Genomic DNA, 24657 nt, shown 5'->3' on the forward strand with positions numbered 1-24657 from the left:
GGATAAGCTAGAAGCATTCCCAGTAAGATCAGAAACAAGATTGCCCATTATCATTACTATTACTCAATTTTGTACTAGAAATGCTAGCTTTAGCAGTAAGAGAAGAAAAATTGAAGGAATTAAGAGTATGTAATGAGAAAACAAAACTATCTTTGCAGATGATATGATGTTATATTTAAAGAATCTTAGAAAATCAGTTACAAAACCACTAGAAACAACTTTAGCAAACTTTCAGGATCTGCAACATATTCCTAGTGTGCAATGTACAAGTGGAAATACACGGCACCAAAAATCCAGATTGAAAGAAAAAAAGAGAAAGTGCCCACTACTGTCTCAAAGTCACTTGGTGGTGATAAGAATGGAGGAGCCCAGGAGGCAAAGATTCACAAAATACCTAGGTATTACCCTACTGAGAATATGCCCAGAAAGTGCTAAATCAAGGCAAAAAGCCCTTCAGCCAGCAGGTGAGGAGACTTCCACCTAGCATCACCCTGGACAGAGTGCTGACCATGCTCACTGGTCATCACAGGGTAAGCAAGAGTATTTCCTGAAGCACTTGGCTAGTGACTGGACGTCTGATCATCCAGCATGCTCCTCTGAGAAGGACCCATCAGAAATTTGTCTTTGCTACCTCTATCATGATTAACCTTTCCAGGTAAAAATCCCAAATGATTTTACTAGACTCCACAAACCTCAACACCAAGGAGAGATTTTTGAGACAGAAAGAGAAATACAAAATTACAGAGCCATGCAAGGCTGATCAAAAAGCAGTAGACTCTCAATTTCCACTCCAAATCAAGAAAATTCCTCAGCTACCTGCCTTTGTTATTCTTTCTCTCCAGTGGAATTTATCCCCAAAAATTGTGTTTTAAATGCTTTGCAGAGAACTCATTAAAATATTAGATATAGGGCAGCTAGGTGTCTCAATGGGTAAAGCACCAGCTCTGAAACCAAGAGGACCTGAGTTCAAATATGGCCTCAGGCACTTAATACTTCCTAGCTATGTGACCCTGGGCAAGTCATTTAACCCCAATCACCTTAGCCAAAAATAAATAAATAAAAATATTTGATATAATAAAAATAAAATACTTTGCCATTTTAAGAATACATTATTAAAAGCTACACTGGCTCTCAGGCAGATAATCTTTCTCTAGGTATAGGGCCAGCCTATTAAGGAGACTGGCAAGAATCTCACATTCTTAAAGAATCTCATATTTCTAAGAAAAATTCACTCTCTCCTAGGCACTTTAAAAAAGAAAATGTTGACCTTTTGTGTCTTTCTTGAAATGAATTTTAAAATAATTCTCTCTATATTTTTATTTACTTATCTATCTGTCAGTTGTATTCCTTTCCATCCCATCCCTTAACGCAATGTAAGGCAGAAGTTGTTCCATTTTTATCTTTATGGAATGAGAATGTTCTGGCATCATTTTTTCACCAATCTTAGAAAAGTTAAAAGAGTTTTTGAATAAATGTCTTAGAGTTGAAAGATGGTGGCCATTGAACTGAGACCATAAGGAGAAGCAAGAAATCTCCCATGCAAGGTTGATGGTCTTGCTGGGATGCTTTCTTCTGGGAGAGGGCCCAATTTCCTCTGGAGGTGCTACTGAACAACCACGTAGGGCTTGGGGTGCTCTTCCCTTAATGGAGATGTGTGAGAACCTTCATGATCTCTCAAAATCCTCATTGCACAAGCCAGTGATAACCAACAAGCATTTGTCAAACACTTAGTGTGAGCCGTGCATTATGCTATGTTCTAGGGACCAAAATACAAAGATGAAACCACCCTGATCCCACTAAGTTTACATCTGACCAGGGTAAGAAGAGAAAATGAACTCACACAGTGTAGAATTGAATTTCTAAATTAACACACTTCCTGCCATGACATTTTAACAAAACTTATCTGTTATTCTTCTTTGAATTTGTTTTCTAAGTTGAAAGGATTAACCCTTTTTTTTCCCTGAGATATGGATTTTCATCACAAAGTCAATTCTTAAGAAGTACGGCTGAAGATAAATTCTTCTTTCAATGGCTGACTGATGGGAGAGTAATGATTAGAAAGAGGAAACTTTCTGTCAGATGGAAGAATTTATACTCTATTATTACTCAATTAATATAAAATTAAATGTCTTGTTAATATTTATGAAAATGACACTCATCATTGATTATGCCTCTTTCCAATCAAGCTGAAAATGTTTGGCAAACTCAGAAATTGCAACACATGCTGATCACTTGGTTTTGCTGCTAATAGAATTTCAAAGACAATCAGCCTGTCAGGATCTCTCTGGAGGCGTCCACCACAGCTACATCGGCTATCAATTGCTAAGTCCCCGGGGCCTGTGCTGTAGAGTATGGGGCTGCTTCTGTCAAGAGGGAGTCTGAGGCCATGATGTTTCCAGTATTATTCCTCCTAATGGGACATGCACACATGGGGCTACCCCGGAAAACAGGAGTCCTGGTTTTTTTTTTTTTCTTATGTGTTTTCTTATTGAAACTTTTTATTTCAAAACATATGCAAGGATAATTTTTCGCCACTGACCCTTGCAAAACCTTGTGTTCCAATTTCCTCCTTTTCCTCACTCACTCTCCTAGATGGCAAGTAATCCAATATATGTTAAACATAGTAAAAATGCATGTAAATCCAATATAGGCATTTATGTTTCCACAATTATCATGCTGTGCAAGAAAAATTAGCTCAAAAAGGGAAAATATGAGAAAAATATTTAAGCAAACAACAACAAAAGAAATGAGAATGCTATGTTGTGATCCCCACTCAGTCCCCACAGCCTCTCTCTGGGTATAAATGGCTCTCTCCATCACAAGACCATTGGAACTGACTTGAATCATCTCATTGTTGAAGAGAACCACGTCCATCAGAATTGATCATTGTATAGTCTTATTGTTGTCATGGACAATGATCTCCTGGGTCTGCTCATTTCACTCGGTATCAGTTCATGTAAGCATCAGACTCCAGGCCTCTCTGAAATCATCCTCATTATCATTTCTTATAGAACAATAATATTCCATTACATCCATAAACCATAATTTATTCCGCCATTCTCCAATTGATGACGAGCATCCACTCAGTTTCCAGTTTCTGGCTACTACAAACAGGGCTGCCACAAATATTTTTGCACATGTGGGTCCCTTTCCCTCTTTAGTATCTCTTTGGGAGACAGGCCCAGTAGAAACACTGCTGGATCAAAGGGTGTGCACAGTTTGATAACTTTTTGAGCATAGGTCCAAGTTCCAAATTGCTCTTCAGAACAGTTGGATCCTTTCATAGTTCCACCAACAATGTATCAGTGTCCCAGTTTTCTACATCCCCTCCAACATTGGTCATTATCTTTTCCTTTCATCTTAGCCAATCTCAGAGGTATGTAGTGGTATCTCAAAGTTGTCTTACTTTGCATTTCTCCGATCAGTAGTGATTTAGAGCACCTTTTCATGTGGCTAGAAATGGTCTTAATTTCTTCATCTGTTCATATCTTTTGATCATTTATAAATTGGAGAATGGAAGAGTCCTGTTTTCAAAACAACGGGGCAGCAAATTCTTTGAGCTGCTTACTCCTCCCCAAACCCACTCCTCCTCCCATCTTCCCTATTTGTGTTGAGGTTATCACCAGAGTCCTGACTCAGGTGTGGAAGCCATGGTTCCTCCTTCACACCCGACATCTCCTGGTTTGATCTGGCCCCTCTCTTCTCCTTTGGCAGCCTCTTTTCTCTACCCTCCCATGCATCAGTTTAGTTCAGTGTCAAGGTTTTTTCTCATTTCATTCCTAAATGGCCTTCCTGCTTCCAGGCTCTTCCCTCCTCAATCCATCCTTCATACACTGATAAAAAATCTTCCTGAGGGAGGCACAGATCAGACAGGATTACTCCCTCATTCAAAAATCTTCAGTAGTTCCTTATTGTTTCTAATATTTGTAAACATTGTAAAATTATTATAACTAATGATCACATTATAAAATCCATAAACAATAGATTCCCTCAGGTTGGCATTTAAATCCCTCCAGAGTCTGACTCCAACTTTACTTTTCACTTTTATTTCCTGTTATTCTGTCTCCTTTTAAACAATTTATTCCTCATTGCTATCCTTTCTGCATGCTACATTTCTGCCAGTGGATTATTCATAGTTCTCAGAACTCAACATTCAGCCAAATGAGATAACGCCTTTCAAGTGCTCTGCAAACCTCAATGCAACTGTTTATTATTGTTATGATTATTTCCTTCCTCCAAGGTCACACGAGTAGAAGGACATTCATACACTGCAGTGTCCAGAGAAGGCAGCTTCTGCCCATGCCATGGGAAGCTCAATGAAAGGAACTGGGGATCTTTAACTTGATTGGATACAGAAAACCTGGGGGAGAGGGTTTGACAGCTATCTCCAGAGTGTGTCAGGAAAGAGGAATCCCACTTGTTGTGGGATGGATTTTGTTGTGGACGGATGCTTAGAGCTGCCATTTCTGATGCCGGTTGACCACATGGGAGATGGGGCCCTTGTGCATGGGATGGCCATCCCTATATTGATTATGGGTCCCATCCTCCCAACCTAGAAAACAGTACCTTGCCCTTCATGATTATTCTATATTTGTGAGAGAGAACGGAATTGCTTTAAGCTGACCAAGTCGGACTCTTCTACGTTCTGTAACCTTGATTTCTAGGATTTCTAAAGTAAAAGCAGAAACACAATCCCTTTGGCAGACCTGATACCTGGGCATGACCTGAGTACTGGTGGTTTTATTTGGTAAATGTCTACCCAGCAGTTCTGGTAACCCAAACAGCAAATCAGACTCCCCACTCCTGGTTTCAGGGCAAGGCTTGTAACCTTGGCTGCACTCAGCCAAATGTGAGGCTGAGATTCATGTTGAGATCACTCGAGGATGATTAAATTCACTTGGGAACATTTCACTGCCATCTGGGGATAAGGTGGGATTTCATTACTCTTAAGTGTTTTTCTCCCCTTGTTAATTTATTATTTGTTTATTTTAAATATTCTTTTCTTTTTAAATTTTGAGTTCCAGTTTTTCTCCTTCATTCTTCACACACACACTTAAAAGACAAACAATATATCTATTACATGAGAAATAATTCCAAAAAAAGTCCATATTAGCCATATCATCAAAAAAGAGGTAAAATTTTTTAAAAAGGAAGTGAGGAAATTACACTTCAATTTGCATTCAGAGCTCATCAGTTCTCTCTCTGGAAGTGGATGATCTTTTTCAGCAGGAGTCCTTTGGAATTGTCTTAGATCACTATATTGATCAGAATAGCCAAGCTTTTCAAAGTCGATCACCATTTTTCAGCATTGCTGTTATTGTACATAGTGATTTTCCAGTTCTTCTCACTTCACTTTGCAATAGTTCGTATGAGTCTTGTCATGTTTTTCTGATCCTCAAGTCATCTTGTAATTTCTTATAACCCAAAAGTATACCATCACATTTACATACCATAACTTATTCAGCCGTTCTCCAGTTGATGGACATCCTCTCAATTTCTAATTCTTTGCTACGAACTATTAGACATAGTTTTGTATAGAGAGGTCCTTTTCCTTTCTTTGATATTTTTAGGGTACACACCTAATAGTTGCATTACTGAGTCAAAAATATGGCCAGATTTATGGCATTTTGGCATTACTCTAAATTGTTCTCCAGAATAATGGGACCAGTTCAATACTCCATTAAAAATTCATTACTGTACTTATTTTTTCTCATTCCCTCTAGCATTTGTCATTTCAGATAGAAGAGGGGCAATATCTCTGAGTTGTCTTAATTTGTATTTTTCTACTCAATAATGATTTAGAACATTTTTATTTGCCTATAAATAGCTTTAATTTCTTTTTCTGAAAACTTCCTGTTCATATCCCTTGACCATTTATTAATTGGGGAATGGATTTTTTTTTTTTTGTAAAAAATTTGACTTATTTCCTTATATATTTGAGAAATGAGGCTTTTATCAGAGAAATTTGCTGTAATTCTAAAAATATATTACTCCATTGTCTATAGTATCTTTTAATAAAATGTAGTTTCTTTCCCTACTATCTATTTAAATTTGGTCAGTTTTCTTTTGTGTTTGTTTTGTCTGTTGTTGTTTGTCCTTGGTTCTCCAAGAGTGATATCAAGCAGAAGATGATTGCTACCCTTGTCTTTTTTTTTTTTTTTTTTCCTTCAGCTGAAACATAATAGATCCTGCTCCAGGTCTTTATTTGAGTTCTATGTATATGCCTTTCCATTTCAATGTGCCTCTTACATTATCCATTTTTGGATTTTGGTTTCTATTTCATTCTGCTATTTGCTTCTGTTTTATGGGTTACCTCTTCCCACTAATATTCACAATTATGATTACTAACTGTATATTTTCCTTCATCTTATTTTCTTCCTCCCTTATCCACCATTTCTTTTATCAATCCTTGCCCCTCCCATATCTCTTATTTTCTTCCTCTTTTATTTCCCTATTGAGCAAGATAAATGTCTATACTCAACTGAATGTGTGTGTGTGTGAGGGGTGGGGGAGGATGGGAGGGTATATGTGTGTGTATAGATATAGATGGATACAGGTATATATTCTTCCCTCTAAATCAATTCTAATGAAAATGAGGTTCAAACATTGCCCACTACTTTTCTCTCATTTTCCTCTTTACTCTAAAAGCTCTTCCTTGATGAACTGTTTTATGTGAGAAAATGTTTCCCATTCTACTTCTTCTTTTCTTTTTCCAATGCATTCTCTTTCTCACTCCTGTATATTTTTGGATGAGATGAAATTTAAAAAGAGAGAGAGAGACAGAGAGAAGAAGAAAGGGAGAAGGAGAGAGAGGGGAGAAGAAGGGAGGGAGACAGAGAGAGGAAAGGAGAAAGGGAGGGAGGAAGAGAGAAAGGGAGGGAGAGAAGGATGAAAAGAGGAAGAAGGAGTGGGAGAGGGAGAAAGAGGGAGAATGCTTCAGTCTATATTTAGACAATATTAGTTCTTTCTCTTGAGACAGATACTATGCTTCATCATGAGTCCTTTGGAATTTTCTTAGATTATTATATTGTGGAAAATCTCTGAGTCATTCATAGTTGGTCATAGTACAATATTGCTGCTAATATGTACAACACGCTCTTGGTTCTATTCACTTCACTTTGGATCAATTCACATAAGTCTTTCCAGGTTTTCCTTTAATAATTTATTGCCATTTCTCTATGATTAAGACCCTCCCACTGGCTTTCCAGAACATTATCTGAGCTTGGTGCACATGCCGTTCACCCCAGTGAAACTAACCTTTCTTGAAGTCCTACCAACCCATTTTGAGCTGGAAAATTGTTTTATTCCATCTCTTTGTAGGCTCTGTCATTCCAGATTCTGTTCAGAGACTGGATTCACTCCATCATCTCGTCTCTGTCCCTGGAAGTCTCTCATTTCTTATAGCATAATAATATATATGGTAATAATATCATAAGATCATATACAATCTTTTTAATCCATTCCCCAATTGATGGACATCCTCTCAATTTTCAATTCTCAGTCGCTACAGAAAGAGCTGCTGTAAATATTTTTGTACATATAGGTTCTCTTCCCTGCAACCTTAATTTAGACCTAGCAGTGGTATTGCTCCAATTAGTTGGAGCCTTTTCCCCTGAGCCTTTGCTTATAGCTATTTTCACATTGTTGTCTTCATCTGAGTTTGTCTTGGTCTTCCCTACAACCATAGAAGAGTTTTAGGTTTGATGGTTCTTTTTTGCTTTTGCTTTTGTTATTGTTTGCTCATTTTCCCAGACTATTTCTTCAGTTTGAACTTTATGTCCACGTTGGGCTCTATTCACCTCAGGCGGGGAAGGTGCTGTCCCAAGTTTCAGGCTTTTCTTATGCTATTTTCAGAGCCATTTCTCGCAGTCTACAGGTTTTTAGTGCTTTCAAGGTAGTATAATCGTGGGAGAGAAATGATCACTATTCTCCTGCTCCCGCAGGAACTAGTGCTCCTCTTGGTCCTGGAACTGTGAGTAGGGTCTCCACTCCCTTGTGGTCAAACACACGTGCTCTTCACTGCCCTGAAATGGCAGAATTATTTTTGGGCAAGTTACACCCAGTGCCAGCTAAGGATTTCCTATAATTCATTTCTCCACCTGCACTCCACCATCTTGGCTCTGCCTCATCCTTAGCTCTAAGAGTTTTCTTGCACAAAATAATTACTCTGACATTATGCCCCAAAGTAGACAAATTTATGGTGCAAATGTTTTCTCTTTTTGTTTGGATCTCACTGGTTTATGTTTGAGAAATTGCTTTGAATTGCTTCTCTGATCCTCCCCTTCTATTTTCTCCTCAAAAATTCCCCATGGTCACTTCAGTCTGAGCTTGAGAGAGAAAGAGAGAAACTGTCATCAGGGTGAGGGTGGACCTCATCTTTTCCACTTTAAGAGCCTGTAATTCTAATGTCCTTCAAAGGATTTTGGTCATGAACTTCACAATTTGCAAAGCATAAAGTGCCTTCTGGTTTAGCACATGAGATGAGGTTGATTTCCACCTACTCTTTCTGTATCTCCTAGGCACTGCTTTGTCAAGTAAACTGTAAGTTCCCCAAGGCAGAAACTATTTGTACTTTTTCTTTGTATGCCCAGGGCTTAGCACAATCCCTATCCCATTAAATTGATTGATTGGCATATGATCTCATCAGTGAAACCCGTTCCTGTAATCTTAGATCTTTCCTATCTGGGGGGCAGGGAACCAGACCTGTGATACCATTGACACAGAGAACATCTCTTGAGGTACCCCTTCCCCATTGAGGTCCAGGCTTCATAAGTTAGATCCTGATTACTATAAATAATGAATCCCCTGAAATAGGATACATTAAAACTCCAACTATTGCAAGATGTGACTATATGAAATAGGATTACTGATTCTAGCTCAACGGAAATCTACTGTGTGAATTGGAATAATGCAATCACTTCCTGGAAGTCATTATTCCCACTCGTCAGGATCTCGCCGTGTCTTGCCCACCTTCTTCCGAAAGCTTTTCATAGGAAGCCGTCTTACACAATGCAGGCCTTTCCATGATTTAAAAATAACAACAGCAACAAAATCCTTGGGTTAAAAAAAAACACCCAAAGCTTTTTGTGTTTGAAATAAAATGCTGCCCATTTGTTGAGAAACAGCTCGCAAACTGTGCTATAGGAACACCATAGTATATCATTTCAATATAAGAAATAATGACTGTGAGAAACTCGAGAAACATGAGAAGATTTGTATGAACTGATGCAATCAACTGGGTAGAATCCAGAGAATACACAATAAGAACAACAATGTCAATAAAAACAACACAAAAGCTTCTGGGCTCCTCCTCTTAAAAACTCAGGACGATGGACAACACATTTTGAAAGTTGTCAAACATGGCTGTTTTCTTGACTGGTTTTGATTAGCTGATTCTTACAAGAGAATGTTCAAGTCTAGTATAGTGGGGAGAAGGCTACTGGAAAATTTTAATGAAAGAGAAATAAAAGGCATCAATTTGTTATTGTTCAATTGCTCTTCAGTTATGTCTGACTCTGTGACCCTATTTGGGGTGTTCTTGGAGGAGATACTGGAGTGATTTACCATCTCCTTCTGCAGCTCATTTTACAAAGAAGAAAACTGAGGCAAATAGTTAAATGACTTATCCAAAATCACACAGCTAGCAAATATCTGAGGCTGAATTTGAACTCAGGTTTTCTTTGCTCCAGGTCTGCACTTAATCCTAACTGCCCTCAAAGGCAAAATAGAACTTTTTAAAAATGGAAGAACTCCCCGGGGCACCAGGGCAAGGTTCCAGATTATGAAGCTCTCATTATATGACTGGCCCCGGGGGGAGAGGGGAGGGGTTATCTTCCAGTTCAGATGCATCCACAGATGTCATTGAGGTCCACCACTAGCCAGCCCTGCCCTCGCTTGATAGGGAAGACTGGGCAAGATTCCACACTGGACAATCTCTCCTCTGGTCTCCAAGAGGAGCATCAGACTAGTGTTCCTCTATTCAGGGGTATGAGTCTGGGTTCAGAAGAAAGGTGATTTCCTCGATTGTTCTTAGGGCATGGAAAGTGATTCCACATTAACGCTAGTCAAGTCAGTTAACAAGCATTTATTAAGCACCTATTGTGTGCTTGGAATTTTGCTAAATGGTGGGAATACAAAGAGAGGCAAAAGTCAGTTTCTGATATTGTGGTCCTCATAGTCTAATGGAAGGGAAAACATACAAATAATTATGTACAAACGAGACAAATGTAAAATTAAATGGGAATACTACAGAGAGGCAAGACCTGACAGCAGTAGCCTCCATTAATGTAAAAAATTAATCCCCATATTCTAATTTGAACCATTAGGAGATATAATTATATTAAATATGATATTTGGTTTTAGTCCAGTGGAAATATTTCACAGGTATTCAAATAATGTGACCCCGTCAAGGGATTCTTTATTTGCAATAATAGAGACCTGGGTATGACATGAGGCTGGATGAGAAATCCAAAGGAAGTCACAGACCCCAGGAAGCCCAGAAGGGAGCTATTCCAGGCACAGAAGATAGACAATACAAATGCAAGGAGTGAACACAACCAGGTGTTCACACCTAGTGAGCCATCAGGTATGCTCTCATCTGACCCATAGATCATCAGGGCTCAGCTTAGCTTCTTGTTGCTTTCTTTCCATGGGGGCACATGGTTGATATAATGAATTTGCTCATCCTTACATTAGAAAATGGATTTCAGGATCTTCTTGGAAACAAAGAATATCAGCAACATCTAAGATGGGAACATTTTTGCTGATGAATGCCTGAGGTGGAGAAGGCTTCAAGGAGAGGGGAATACTTGATATAGGTTTAAAGAACAAATAAGACCTAAGTAGGCACACCAAAGTTGGGGGGGGTAGGGAGGGTTGAGGGGACAAAGTGAGATATAGGGGAGGATTTTACTACACCATGAAAGTTCGTTCACTTGTTGGTAAATTGAGATATTCTGGGGAGACTGACCAAGGTGCTGGAATTCTGCCGTGTGAAGGTACTGTAGCCCTTTGATGGGTGAGGGCAACAAACATTCACTAAGCATGAGTTAAGGGTTTTAAAGATGTTCTCATTTGTCATACTTGGGGGGAATGGATGCAATCTGCCTAAGTTGTGCCTTTGTCTAAACCCCATTGGGTTGGTATCTTCTGGTCAGAGTCAGAAAACCAAAAGGGAAAAGGCCCTTCTTATTTCCTTAGTCTCAAAATCCTGTCACTGCATGGATTATTATTATTTTTAAATTTATTTATTTTTTTGTTTTTAAAACTTTTAATTTTATCTTATTTTATTTATTAAAAAAAATCCAGATTATATGAAAAATACCTGGTCAGAATAGGCCGACCAGCAGGAGTATTCTCCAGTAGGGATCTGGCTGCTCATACTTTGCTTAGCAGATTTTTATTTAAATCCTTACCAGATAATTTCAATGATTGATTTCTGAAATCTTGATGGAGCATGGAAGCAAAATGTGTTAACAGCAATGTTTTTATCTAGATTGTATTTTTGTTGCCTTAGAAGATACAGGGGCAGTGAATTTGGACCCAAACCAGCCCCAAGTCCAAATCCCCTCACGTTCCAGGGTCTGGAAACTTTCTAATATGCTCAAAACTCCCAATTCTGTAGCACTTTCCTTGGAAGCAGCTTTGAGAGATGGAAACAGAGCTATTCTCCCCATTGTGTAGTTAGGGAAACTAAGGCAGGTGGTCACAAAGCGAATACATGTCAGAGGTCAAATTTTAACTCGGTCCTCTTGATCAATGGTAGCAGAGTCCTATACCTATAGGACTGTTTATATGTCCTGGGGAGTTCCCTGAGACACAACTGTTCTGTGAGCTGTGCAGAGATGCTTCATTAGTACTTGTAAGGTTCCTAAGACCAGCTCCCTCCTTCCCTTCAGCATTCTCTGACCCATCCCAGGCTAGTGATCAGCTTCCTGAAGATGAGTCCTGTTCTGCTCGCCTGGGCTGGTCCTGAAAAACGAAAAGTCTCTGGCCAGGCCAGGCCATGCTGCCTCCGCAGCTCAATGGCCAGGCTGGATTTTTGTTCATCTTGGACAGCTTTTGAGAGTCCCTGGTCACTGGAAGCCAAATAGGGCTTGAGTATAGGGCTTGAGGGTTTTCTTTGGGTCGGCCCTGTGATTTCATCAGTGTGGAGGACTGCCAGAAAATGGGACAAAGGGAGTGAAGGGACCTCTTGGCAGTCCCTGCTCTTTGGTTTAGTGTTTTCCAAATTGAAATCTCCTGGCTTCAAGGCTAGAAACTAGTTGCCTCCTTTCATATTTGGTATTGACTCAAGAGACATTTTGGAGGACAAGTGAAAGTGAAGAATGTAATGGAGGTTTCCAGAGAGAACCTTTCTCCCAAGTGCACAATGAGGCACATGTTGATCCTGGCCCCCAGCTCATGAGATCCTTGAGGCATCAAGTCCCATCTCCCTTGTTTTACAGATGAGAAAATGAGGCCCCAGGAACATTGGAACCTTGCCCATTGTCATATGGGGAGTAAGGGGAGGCCAGATCAATTGTTTGTCCGACCAACCTGTCCATCTCTTACTAGGAAGGATTCCGTTGTAGGCAGGGGATATTATTGGAAAGTAGCCAAGTTAAAAAAGAAAGCATCGATAAAGGTTTTTAATCCCACATTGACCCATGAGCCATCAAAAGAGAATCTCAGTTTCTAGCCACCTTCAAGTCCTGGGGGATGGAGCATCCAGCTTGGGACTGAACTGGATGGAGGGGAGAAGGGAGGAAGAGGAAGATGCTCCAGCGTTCACCTTTTCTAAGGAGGACGCCTACCTTGGCACCTTTGGGATGCCCATTAATGAGTTGTGTGTATGATTGGGATGGAATAATACTTAGTAAAAGAAATGATGAGCTCACTGATCTTAGAATGGCACAGAAAAATAAAAAACAAAATGAGCAGAACCAAGAGAACATGGTATACAGTAACAGTGATATATTGCTTTAGAACAACTGTATGAGACTAAGTCATTTTGACAAATTAAAAATAAAGGGCATATGAAGAAAGATGTTATCTGCTTCCCTGTTCTAAGCAGCAGGTGCTGAGGAACTGAGCAGATCCGACTATGGACAATGCCATTTGGGAGAGCGATGGTCTTACAGAATTCTTGCTGATTATTTTCATTGGCTGGGAGTGGTGAAAGAAAAAGAGAGGAGGAAAAGAGAAGAGAAAATCAAAGATGCTTAAAATACATCAAAATGTCTCCTGTGGAAAAAATCATTTTATTCAACATATTAAAATATTTAGAGAGAAGAACTCATCTTAAATTGGGTTCATGCAGAAGAGGAGTCATTTGCATGTGGTTAAAAAATACACATGATTATAAAAATGAGGTGAGTCATAGGGATGAGGTTGGAATGCTTCCAGCTGATCATGTACAAGTCTTTTACACTCTGTAGATATAATTGAGGTAATTAGGGGAGCTCTCACTGATATGTTGGGATGGGACATGTCTTCTGAAGCTAAATATACAACCTGGGGCCACAATTAAGGAAATGGGTGCAACCAGAAGCTCTGGTTAGTCCTTTCAGTGCATTAGCCTTTGACCTATAACTGGTGGCTACTTTTAAGAACATTGATACTAATGCATTGTTGGTGGAGTTGTGAAGTGGCCCAACCATTCTGGAGAACAATTTGAAATATGCCCAAAGTGCTATAAAATTATGCATATTCTTTGATCTAGTAATACATTATAAGGCCTGTATCCCAAAGAGATTAAAGTAAAGGGGAAAGAATCTCTATGTACAAAACTATTTCTATCAGCTCTCCGTCTCTTTTTTCTTTTTATGGGGACAGAAAAAAATTGGAAGTTGATGTTCATCAATTGGGGAATGGCCGAACAAGTTGAAGTATATGATGGTGATGGAATCCTACTCTATCATAAATGATGAGCAGGATTGTTTCAGAAAAAGCTAGGAATACTTATATAAACTGATGAAAAGTGAAGTGAGAAGAACCAGATCATTGTAGATAGAAATAGCTATGTTGTAGAGATGATGAATGGTGAATGACTTAGCTCTTCTAGTTAATATAATGATTCATGACAATTCTTTTTTTCTCTTTTTATTTTTTATTAAATGTTTTTATTTTCAAAACATATGCATAGATAATTTTCAATTTCACCCTTGCAAAACCTTGTGTTCCAGTTTTTTCCCCTTCCTTCCCTTTATCCCCAGATGGCAAGTAATCCATAAAAATATCTTAAACATGTGCAATTTTTCCATACATATTTCCTCAATTATCATACTGCACAAGAAAAATCAGATCAAAAAGGAAAAAAAATGAGAAAGAAAATAAGAAGCAAGCAAACAACATCAAAAAATGTAAAAATACTATGTTGTGATCCACACTCAGTCCCCATAGTTGTCTCTCTGGGTGCTGATGGCTCTCCTCATCGCAAGATCATTGGAACTGGCTTGAATCATCGCATTATTGAAGAGCCATGTCCATCACAATTGATCATCGTATAATCTTACTATTGCTGTGTACAATGATCTCCTGGTTCTGCTCATTTTATTTAGTAGCAGTTCATGTAAATCTCTCCAACCCTTTTTTTGAAATCATACTGCTCATTGTTTCTTATAGAACAATATTCCACAACATTCATATACCATAAATTATTCAGCTCTTCCCCAACTGATGGGCATCCATTCAGCTTCAGGACAATTCTAAAGAGCCCATGATGAAAAAGCTTTGTCTCCAGAGAAAGAACTAACAAACTCTGAGTGTATATTAAAGCATATTTTTTTCATTTTTTATAAATATTTCCTTTTTATTTAAAAATATATTTTTAAAATATTTTGTTTTTCTCAATTACACATATAAGCAATTTTAGCATTCTTTTTTTTTTAAGTTTTGAGTTCCAGATTCTCTTTTCACTTCCTCTCCCCTCATTGAAAAGGCAAGCAATTTGATAGATTATAAATGTGCAGTCATATAAAACATATTTTCATATTAATCATATTATGGAAACACAAAAACACACACAGATCCATACTCACAACAACAAAAAAATTAGGCAGCAAAGCCAAGGGGAACAGAAATACTCATTTTCTTGAGTTCAAATCACATATTAGGCCAACTTTTGTTAGTTGTTAACCCTAGTCAAGTCACTTTATCCTGTTTGTTTCCTCATCTATAAAATGACCTGGAAAAGGAAATGGCAAATCACTCCAGTTTCTCTGCCAAGAAAACCCAAATAGAGTCATGAAGAGTTGGATGAAACTGAAACAACTAAACAACAAAAGAAAAATAAAGAAAGTAAAAATCTTTCTAAACAATAACCTTGGATGTGCATTCGGATTTCATCACTTCTTTCTCTGAGAAGGATTACATTTTTCATCACATGATCTTCAGGACTGCCTTGGATTTGTGTATTGCTGAGAATAGTTAAGTTATTCATAGTGGATCATCACACAGTATTGATGTTACTGAATGTAATGTTCTCCTGATTCTGCTTACTTTACTTTGCAACAGTTCCTGTAAATCTTTCCAAGTTTTTCTGAAATAATCATGTTCATTATTTCTTATAACACAATAGAATTCCATCACAGTTATAGCATTATCACAGCTTGTCAGTCATCCTCCCAATTAATGGGCATCCCCTCACTTTCCGATTCTTTGCCACCACAAAGAGCTGCTATCAATAGTTTTGTACATATGGGTTCTTTTCCTTTGATCTCTTTGGTATACAGACTTAATAGTTGTATGGATGAGTCAAAAGACATCTACAGCTGTATAGCCCTTTGGCCATAGTCCAAATTGCTCTCTAGAATGGTTGAATTGGTTTGTAACTCCACCAAATAGTGCATCAGTGTCCCAATTTTCCTCCATCTCCTCTAACATGTGTCATTTTCCTTTTCTGTCATATTAGTCAATTTTATAGATGAGGTAGTATCTTAGAATTGTTTTAATTTGCATTTCTCTAATTATTAGTAATGGTGTATTTTTCATAAGGCTATATAGTTTTGATTTCTTCTTCTGAAAATATCTCATTCACGTCCTTTGACCTTTCATATTGAGGAACAACTTGTCTTCCCATAAAATTGACTTAGTTCTTTATAAATTTGAGACATGAGGCTTTTATCAAAGAAACTTGCTATAAGTCCTTTCCCTTTTACTTCCCAGTTTTCTGCTTTCTTTCTAATCTTTGCTGCATTGGTTTTGTTTGTGGGAGAAAAAACAAATTTTTAATTCAATGCAAACAAAATTATCCATTTTACCTCCTATAATGCTTTCTATATATTGTCTGCTCATAAATCCTTCCCTTATCCATAGATCTGGCATGTATTCTGTGTTTCTTGATTTGTTTATCAGCCACATTCAGGCATACTGCAATTCGACTTTAATGTGGTGATGTCATTTTGGTCTTCTTCAAGATTGTGTGAGATGTTGGTCTATATCAAGATTCTGTCAAACTTCTTTCCAGTTTTCCAAGCAATTTTGTTAAATAGTGAATTCTTGTCTTCAAAACTTGGCTCTTTGGGTTTGTCAAATACTGTATTAAAATAGTCATTCACTACTGCATATTATATATCTAATCTACTTCATTGATCCACCATTTTGTTTCTTAACCAGTACCAGAATGCTTTGCTGAGTACTACTTTGTAATACAGTTTGAGATCTGGTAGGGCCAGACCAGCTTCCCTTCAGATTTTTAAAAAATGTACTTCCCAGATTCTCCCCTCCTCCATTTCTTCCCCTTTATTTTTTCATAACAGAAATTGTGCTTTTACTTTAAATACTTTCTAATGATTTTCTTTTTTTGAAAACGTATTTCCCTGTTGTGCCTATCACGACACAAATGGGCTAGTGGTGGTTGAAAATAAGGAGACGGGGTTGCTGATAATTCAACAGAGCCATTTATTTAGAGAAAACATTTTGCTTATATATCTTAAAAACATATGTTACTATGAAAAGCATTGTTCTGTGACCAACTCTAGTTTCTGTTTTCTATGATCTAAATCATTGAAGCTTGTTAGTTTATAGGGACATAATCTTATCTAAAGTTCACAATGCCCCAGTAATTGTGCTAGGACTTTGTTTTCCCATGGTTTCATGCTTAAATGCACTCTTGATGAATCTTAGGAGGAGGGGAACATCCCATTACCGAAGTTTCTAGCTTCCTGGGAGTTCTCTACATTTCACCAGTTTCACATAAAGACAATATTTAACATTCATTTAAAAAGAAATTGAGTTCCAAGTTTTCTCTACCCTTCATTTCAGAGGGATAGAGAATAGTTAAGTCATTCATAGTAGATGATCACACAATATTGATGTTATTGAATGCCATGTTCTCCTGATTCTGCTTACTTTACTTTGCATCAGTTCCTGTAGATCTTTCCAAGTTTTTCTGAAACCATCCTGCTCATTATTTCTTTATTTCCCTCCCCCAGACTGTAAGTTTATGTCATATATGTGCAAAAATATATTTTCATATTAGTCATGTTGTAAAAGAAGATACAGACCCAACATGGAGGAAAACCATGAAAAAAAAAAATAAGGGAAGTAAAAAAATAGTGTGCTTTGATCTGCATTTTGATTCCATCCGTTCTTCCTCAGGAGGCAGATAATAGTTTTCATCCTGAGTCTTTTATTCCCTTGATATTCTTGACCATTCATTCTTCCAGATGAATTTTGTCATTTTTTCTTCTAACTCTATAAAACTTTTTTTTTTTAATATTTTGAGTGATATGGCACTGAATAAGTAAGTTAATTTAGGTAGAATCATCATTTTTGTTAGATTGGCCTACTCATCAGCAACTGATAGTTTTCCAGTTGTTTAGATCTATCTTTATTTGTGTGAAAAATCTTTTGTAATTGTATTCAGCTAGTTCCTGGGTTTGTCTCAGCAGGAAGACTTCCAAGTATTTTATATAATCTATAATTATTTTAAATGAACTTTTCTCAGTTTATTTGTCTTATTTTGTGTTTTCTTTTTTTTTTTTCTAGTAAATTTCTTTTTTAATACACATTGCTTTATGAATCATGTTGAGAAAGAAAGGAGAGAGGAAAAAAAAAACAGAAAAAAGAAATGAATGTAGCATGTGTTGATTTACATTCAGTCTCCTTAGTTCTTTTTCTGTATACAGATGGCATTCAAAAAATCTGTTGGCATTGCCTTGGATCGCTGAGCACTGAGAAGAACCAAGTCTTTCATAGTTGATCATTGCACATTCTTTTCTTTTGCAATATAGCTAGCATAGAAATGTGTTTTGCATGATTTCATATGTATAATTAACATAACTTTCTTATCTTTTTAATGAATGGGAGAGGGGCAAGAGGAAGGGAGAAAATTTGGAAATCAAAATTTTTTAAAACTTAAAAATAAATGAATGATTTTTAAAAAAAGAACATTGATTATTGAGCAGAAAGAGTATTCCACTTAGACAACTTCAATCTTACTTTACTTGTCCTTTTGGCTTAGAACTCCAATAGCTCTCCCATGGACTTAACTTGGGAAGAGAAGGCTCCTGAAGTTTGGGCAACTGCTTGCAAATGTCAGCAGATGTTTGTCTAGGCAAGCTTGGTCACCCCATTGGCTTTTTGCCCTGAGTACAAGTGATCCAAAAGTGATCCTGAGACGGGAGCTTCAGGCATTAGCCAGGTTCTTGTGAGTAAAAACCCACAGTCCTTCCTTCTGAGGATTGGCTGCTGATTGGTCCTTGGAGGGGGTGACGACTTTCAGGAGGAAAAGCCACGGTCTGGCTTGCTTGAAAACAGGCACCTTACGTGAGTGTTCAGAAGGGGGGAGATGCCCATTGAGCTGTTCTACTAATCGTTTTGGATTTTAAGAATCAATCTCTCTGGAGAAGGTAATAGGAGTGATGCATTATTTTAAGTAGATCTTTATCCCTTAATATTGTTATATATAGAATTATCTTATTATATCAATATTATTATATTCTATACCACACATTATGTAGGGCTGCTAGGTAGCATAGGGGCTAGAGTGAGAGCCTGGAGTGGAGAAGACTCCTCTTCCTGAATTCAAATCTGGCCTCAGACACTTCCTAGCTTTGTGACCCTGGGCAGGTCACCTAACCCTGTCTGCCTCAGTTCCCTCATTTGTAAATGAACTGGAGTGGGAAATGAGAAACCACTCCAGTATCTTTGCCAAGAAAACCCCTGATGGGGTCATGAAAAGTCAGCCATGACTGAAGTGACTGAATACTACCATATATTATGTGTTATTATTAAATAATATCAACATGTTGTATAGTATATGTTGATATTATTTAATAATTGTATAGCATATACCTAATTTATTATACTATAGTATTTATTAATATTTTCCAGTAAGTATTTGTCGGTATGTGCATGTGTATTGTTAATGTTTTTTATCTTTTGTGGTGAAAAAAATAACTTTTTTTTTTTTTAAATCTAATCTACTTTCAACATTGAGTTTACTTCTAAAGGGGAACTTATGAATTCTTTTGAAGGAGACCCTCCATCTGAGCCAAAACGTGTTGTCCTTTCAGTCCTGTCCAACTCTATGTGATTCCATTTGGAGTTTTCTTGGCAGAGATGCTTTGCTTTTTCCTTGTATTGCTCATTTTACAGATGGGGAAACTGAGGCAAAGAGGACTTGCCTAGAGTCCCACAGCTACTCAGTGTCTGAGGCCACGTCTGAACTCAGGTCTTCCTGGTTCCAAGCACTTTATCCACTGCATTACCTAGTGACCAAACCTCAGCCTTTTCTGGGGTGGGGTTAAGCAGTCCCAGATTAGAATCCTCTTCCTTCTTTGCAAATGTAACACGTTTTCCTTGGGGTCTGTTATAGTTTGGGAGAACTACTAGCTCTTATTTTCTTTTTTAATCTTACAGGGAGAAGGCTCAGTGGGTGGGGGAAGGGAAAGTATTCATAAATGAGGAGGATAAGCATGATCTTCAATAGGGAAAGGGATTCAGGAGGAGACAATGGTGGATTGAAGTCATTCTCCCAGAGATCATGTGGCAAAGGAAAGCCTGGGAAAGAGCGGAGCCGGGAGGGTGCTGAGTGAATGTTTAACAACCGGCTCTCTGAAGAGGCGTGTGATACATTTTGAGATAAGTCTCTAAGGCCTAATTTATAGTCCACCAATGTAAATGCTTCCAATAAAATGTAATCAGCTCCGGGGGAACTGATAAGAGCTGGCTTCAGTACAGCCCTGATGGAGGTCACAGGGAGGACGGAGCTGAGGGAGATGGGATTAAATGAAGGAATATCGAGGTCATAAACACGGATTGCGGACACTTCGGAGCTGATAACAAGTGGGAGGAGCTGATAACAAGTGGGAGGGCCTGATGGAGGAGTGGGCGTGGTGGGGAGTTAGGGAAATGAGGAATAGGTCCTGGGAAATGGGAAAAGGAACTGGGAGGTCAGGGTCTTAGAAGCCCATCGGTGTGAGGGCAAAGGCTGGAGAAGTGAGAAAGGCTGGGGCCCGTGGGGAAGGAGGAGTCCTGGGGGTCCCAGACACCGGATACCTTGATTAGGGGATAAATGTGGATTGTGGTGTTCGTTGTAGCCGCCTCCAAATCTGTGACCCCGTTTGGGGTTTTCTTGCAGTGGCCATTTCCTTCTCCACCCTATTTTACAGACAAAGAATGGAGAAGTGACTCGCTTAGGGTCCCACAGCTAGGAAGGGCCAGCTCTGAGGTCAGGGCTCCGTGTCCCCGGGCCTGGAGCCCCGTGCCCGGCCCCATTCGCTGCCCCAAACAGGGCCCGAGTGACCTCGGAGGAGACTACTGAGCGTGGGCTGCTGGAACAGGGTGTTCTACCCTCTGGCTCCCGGGGCACAGATAGCCGCTTCTGCCCCTTCCTCCTCCTCCCTGGTGCTCCCTTGTCCTGCTTCCTCAGGCACACGCTGGCTAAATATATTCTTGTGAGGTCAGGCTGTTCCCACTCAGCCCACGCAGAGCAGGTGGATGCCTCTCGGCACTAGCTGAGCGCCTACTATGCGTCCAAGGCCGCCCTGCTTGCTGGCTGCCCAGGCTCCCTCTCTGACCGCTGGCTGTCCTCCTTTGCCCAGGCTCCCTTTGACCGCTGGCTGCCCTCATCTGCCCATTCTCCCTCTCTGACCGCTGGTGGCTGGCACTCAGGACGGGCTGCGGGCCACAGCGTGTCCTCATCTGTGTCTGCAGCCCAGAAGCTCCCAGGACCCCCGGCTTCAGTCCTGGGAGGGGCTGCTCGTGCTCTGCCACTGACTCTGGCTGGTTCTTGAGCAGGTTCCAAGGAGATCCTGTTTGTAAAGCACTTAATACAGTGTCCGGCCCTCAGCAGGGCTTTGATTATGTTTGGAAGGGAACAAAGGGGTGAAATAGGGGATGACTTGAACTTAAGGGGGCGAGCTGTCCAAAGTCATCAGTCCCTCTCCCAGGCCTCAAGGTCCAGTGGCAGGAGCCTGGGCCCTGACGAGGCTCCGGATGCAGTGGATGACCGTGGGGGGGACGTCTGACTGGGGCGGGGACGTCTGTCTGACCGTGGTGGGGATGTCTATCTGACCGTGGCGGGGCGTGGTAGGGATGTCTGTCTGACCCTGGCGGAGACGTCCATCTGACCGTGGCGGGGACGTCCGTCTGACCGTGGCGGGGCGTGATGGGGACGTCTGTCTGACTGTGGCGGGGCGTGGTGGGGATGTCTGTCTGACTGTGGCGGGGCGTGGTGGGGACGTCTGTCTGACTGTGGCGGGGCGTGGTGGGGATGTCTGTCTGACCGTGGCGGGGATGTCTGTCTGACCGTGGCGGGGACGTCCATCTGACCGTGGCGGGGACGTTTGACCGGACTTTCTGTGTACCAGAGCCTCCACAGCCCACCAGAGCAGATTGTTCTCCTGAGCCGCAAAAGTCTTCTCGGGCTTGGGGCAACCTCCCCCTAACTCACCAATAGGCTCGAGGACTCTGCTTTCCCAAGCTGCTTTAGGCTGCCCTCTGACATGAAGTTTCTGCCCCTGCTAGAGCTTCTTGGAGCCGCAGATGAGAGCTGGGAGACACCAAGGGTGGATGAGGAGCCGTAGGAGGGCTTGGGGCCCTTCCCAACGGGGGTGCCGGTCCTCCCAGAACCCCCCAAACATCTATGGAGTAAATACTTCATAAATGCTTGTTTACCTCCCCAGGGCCGGCCCACCCTTCCCCCAGCCAGGTGGACTCCGGCTTCTGAGTCTTTGTTTCCTCTTCCTAAAGCCAGGGGGTCGGACTGGATGGTGAATGGGGGGCCTTCCAGCTGTGGGGAATGCCGGGAAGCGGTGGGTGGGAAATGCAGATTTTGGGCCCAGGGTTTGCTGATTCGCTTTTCGTTGCTTTCTCATAAAAACCTAAGGAGATCATGTCACTTTTTTATTCTTATTTTTTGTTTTTCTGAACTTAATATGGCTATTTCCACAAACAAGGAACAACAGAACACTAGGCCTGACTAGGAGCCGCAATGACAGCTTGTTTCCCAGAGTACATGCACTGAAGACTCGGTTCCATCGCGGTCTCTTGCCTGTTCCCCTCCGAACCTGCTACCACAAAGTGTGCCCCTGGGCCCTTTTCTCTTGGGAAGCACGGACTCTTAGTGGGACCACGGGGTGGAAGGAGGGGCCGAGGACGGTTTCCCGCTGACCTTCGGGCAGTCCAGACTTCAGAAGCAGCTTCCCAGGCTCGCCTTTGAAAGACTGGATCCTGAAGAGCCGGTGTCCCCCACCCCAATTTTGGGAATCATGGGCGGAGTCTTTGTGGGACACCAGGGGTCCTCCGGGACCTCTCGCACTGCCGCCTTAAGGGAAAGGTGACGCACTTTAAGCAGTGTAACTCTCTAAAAAACAAACTCTCCCAGACGGGGATGTGCTACTGGGGAGAGTGGCCACCTCGGCCTACAGTTCATTATTTCCCTAATCCATTGATGGGGGGAAACGGGAGCCAGCGAGTCCCTTGTTCCATACTTCCCTCCTCTCCCGGCCTTGGCTTCTCCCAGAGCCTCCTTCCAGCTTGTTTTCTCCCTTTCTCTGAGGTTCCCCAAGCCGGTGGCTCCCAGGATTCCCGGAGGAACTCTGCTCCAAGGATGGGAGAGGAGGAGGATGGGAAGGGCGGGAGCCCATGATTCCTGTGGAAGGGACGGCGGAGGGTCTCTATAGACTTAGGGAAGGACCTGGAGGATCCGGCCCAGTCCCCCCCTTTCATTTCAGTCTCTCAGGATTTATCGGTTAACCCAAGCCCTGACGGGCGCCTGGGCCCGGGCTAAGGGGGGAGGCAAGAAAAGGGAGCAAAAAGACGGTCCAGAGTTTCTGTTTTAATGGAGGAAGAGAATGCACGGGAGGGGAGAGTCTGGGGGAGAAAGTGCGAGGCCGGGGGAGCTAGTGAGAGTCCCCGGAGGAAAGGCTGGCCCGCCCCAGGGCCTGGTGAAAGGGAAAGTTCGGGAGGATCCAGTGCGAGGAAGGGGTGGCCAGAGACACGTGACGGATACTTCCAAAGGGAGAGATCCCGGGCCAGGGGGAACCTGGAAGCCGAAGAGGCTTCGCAGTCCCGACCCAGAAGGTCCCGAGCGGCCCGAGGGGAGCCTGGAGACAGCGGTGGAGGGGAGCCTGGAGACGACGGTGGAGGGGAGCCTGGAGACGACGAAAAGCCCCATCACTTAGCAAGCTTGCTGGCTCTCTCCCTCCGTCCCTCTCCCCACTTGCTCCGGGCTCGGAGCTGGGGCTACAAACAAAAAAGACCCCCGCCCCCATCTTCAAGGTTTCGTTCTCATCTGCGTCCCCTGCAGGCCCAGAGAGCGCCAGACATTGGTGTACAACAGGTGCGGGGACATCCGCCGCCATCTTTGCTGGGCCTTGGGCCCCAGGGCTCCTCGCTGCTCTCCCTCGGGTCCTCCTCAGCACGCCACCAGATTCACGTCCCTGAAGTCTCGGATGTTAGATCACGTTCCCCTCCCCCCCCCCCCCCCCCCCCCCGACGCCAATGGGTCCCGGTTTTCTGTAAGATCAAAAGCAAGCGCGATTCTATTCCTATTTATTAAGCTCCTACTGCATGCGAAGACCTGCTCCAGCCCTAGTTTTGTAGATGGGGAAATGAAGGGCCGGAAAGGGGCAGCGCCTTATGGAAGGACCCGGACATCAGCCGGGGGCAGCCAAGGGGACTTCTCCCAGCTCCCTGGGCCTCCTCCTCCACCTCCGATGGTTCCTGGCTGAAGGAGAGATTTCCTCAAGTCCCTCTGGCTCTAACCTGTTCTTTGCTTCGGAACTTCAGAAGCTCGTTACTCTGCGTTTGTCCCTCCCGGAAGCCGGGTTCCCTCTTTTACCCTGGCAACTTTTGCACACATAAGGTGCTGGATAAATGCTCCGGGCTGTTGCGTGCCCAGATGAGGGTCTGAAGCCCGGCCGAGTCGTTCCCTCAGTTTCCCCAAACGCCCCGCGAGGGGCTTGGCTTGGAGGCCGTCGAAGTCCTCGTTCAGCGTCACCTCCCACAATCCTTCTCCCTCAGCAGGAGTTTTTCAATGAAGAGCATGGAAAAACACCAAATTAGTCACCCCGATCTGGTTCTGGGCGGAGCCTCCTTGCCTTCCGGCCAAGCTGCTTGGACCGGACCGAGATCCTGGTGGGGGAGGGGGAGGCACAGAGCTCTGGCGCAGCGCCAGGCTCCGGGAACCTCCAGGGGACTGAAGGTAATGACCTGACCTTCCGCGTG

The 24657-nt window shown here is 41.8% G+C and overlaps 1 pseudogene; it reads left to right on the forward strand.

Annotated features, from left to right (window-relative positions):
• Positions 1-261: 261 nt before the first annotated feature.
• LOC127547020 (60S ribosomal protein L6-like) lies at positions 262-21221 on the forward strand (annotated as a pseudogene).
• Positions 21222-24657: the final 3436 nt, after the last annotated feature.

This window comes from Antechinus flavipes, chromosome 2, assembly GCF_016432865.1.
Source record: "Antechinus flavipes isolate AdamAnt ecotype Samford, QLD, Australia chromosome 2, AdamAnt_v2, whole genome shotgun sequence".
Lineage (NCBI taxonomy): Eukaryota > Metazoa > Chordata > Mammalia > Dasyuromorphia > Dasyuridae > Antechinus > Antechinus flavipes.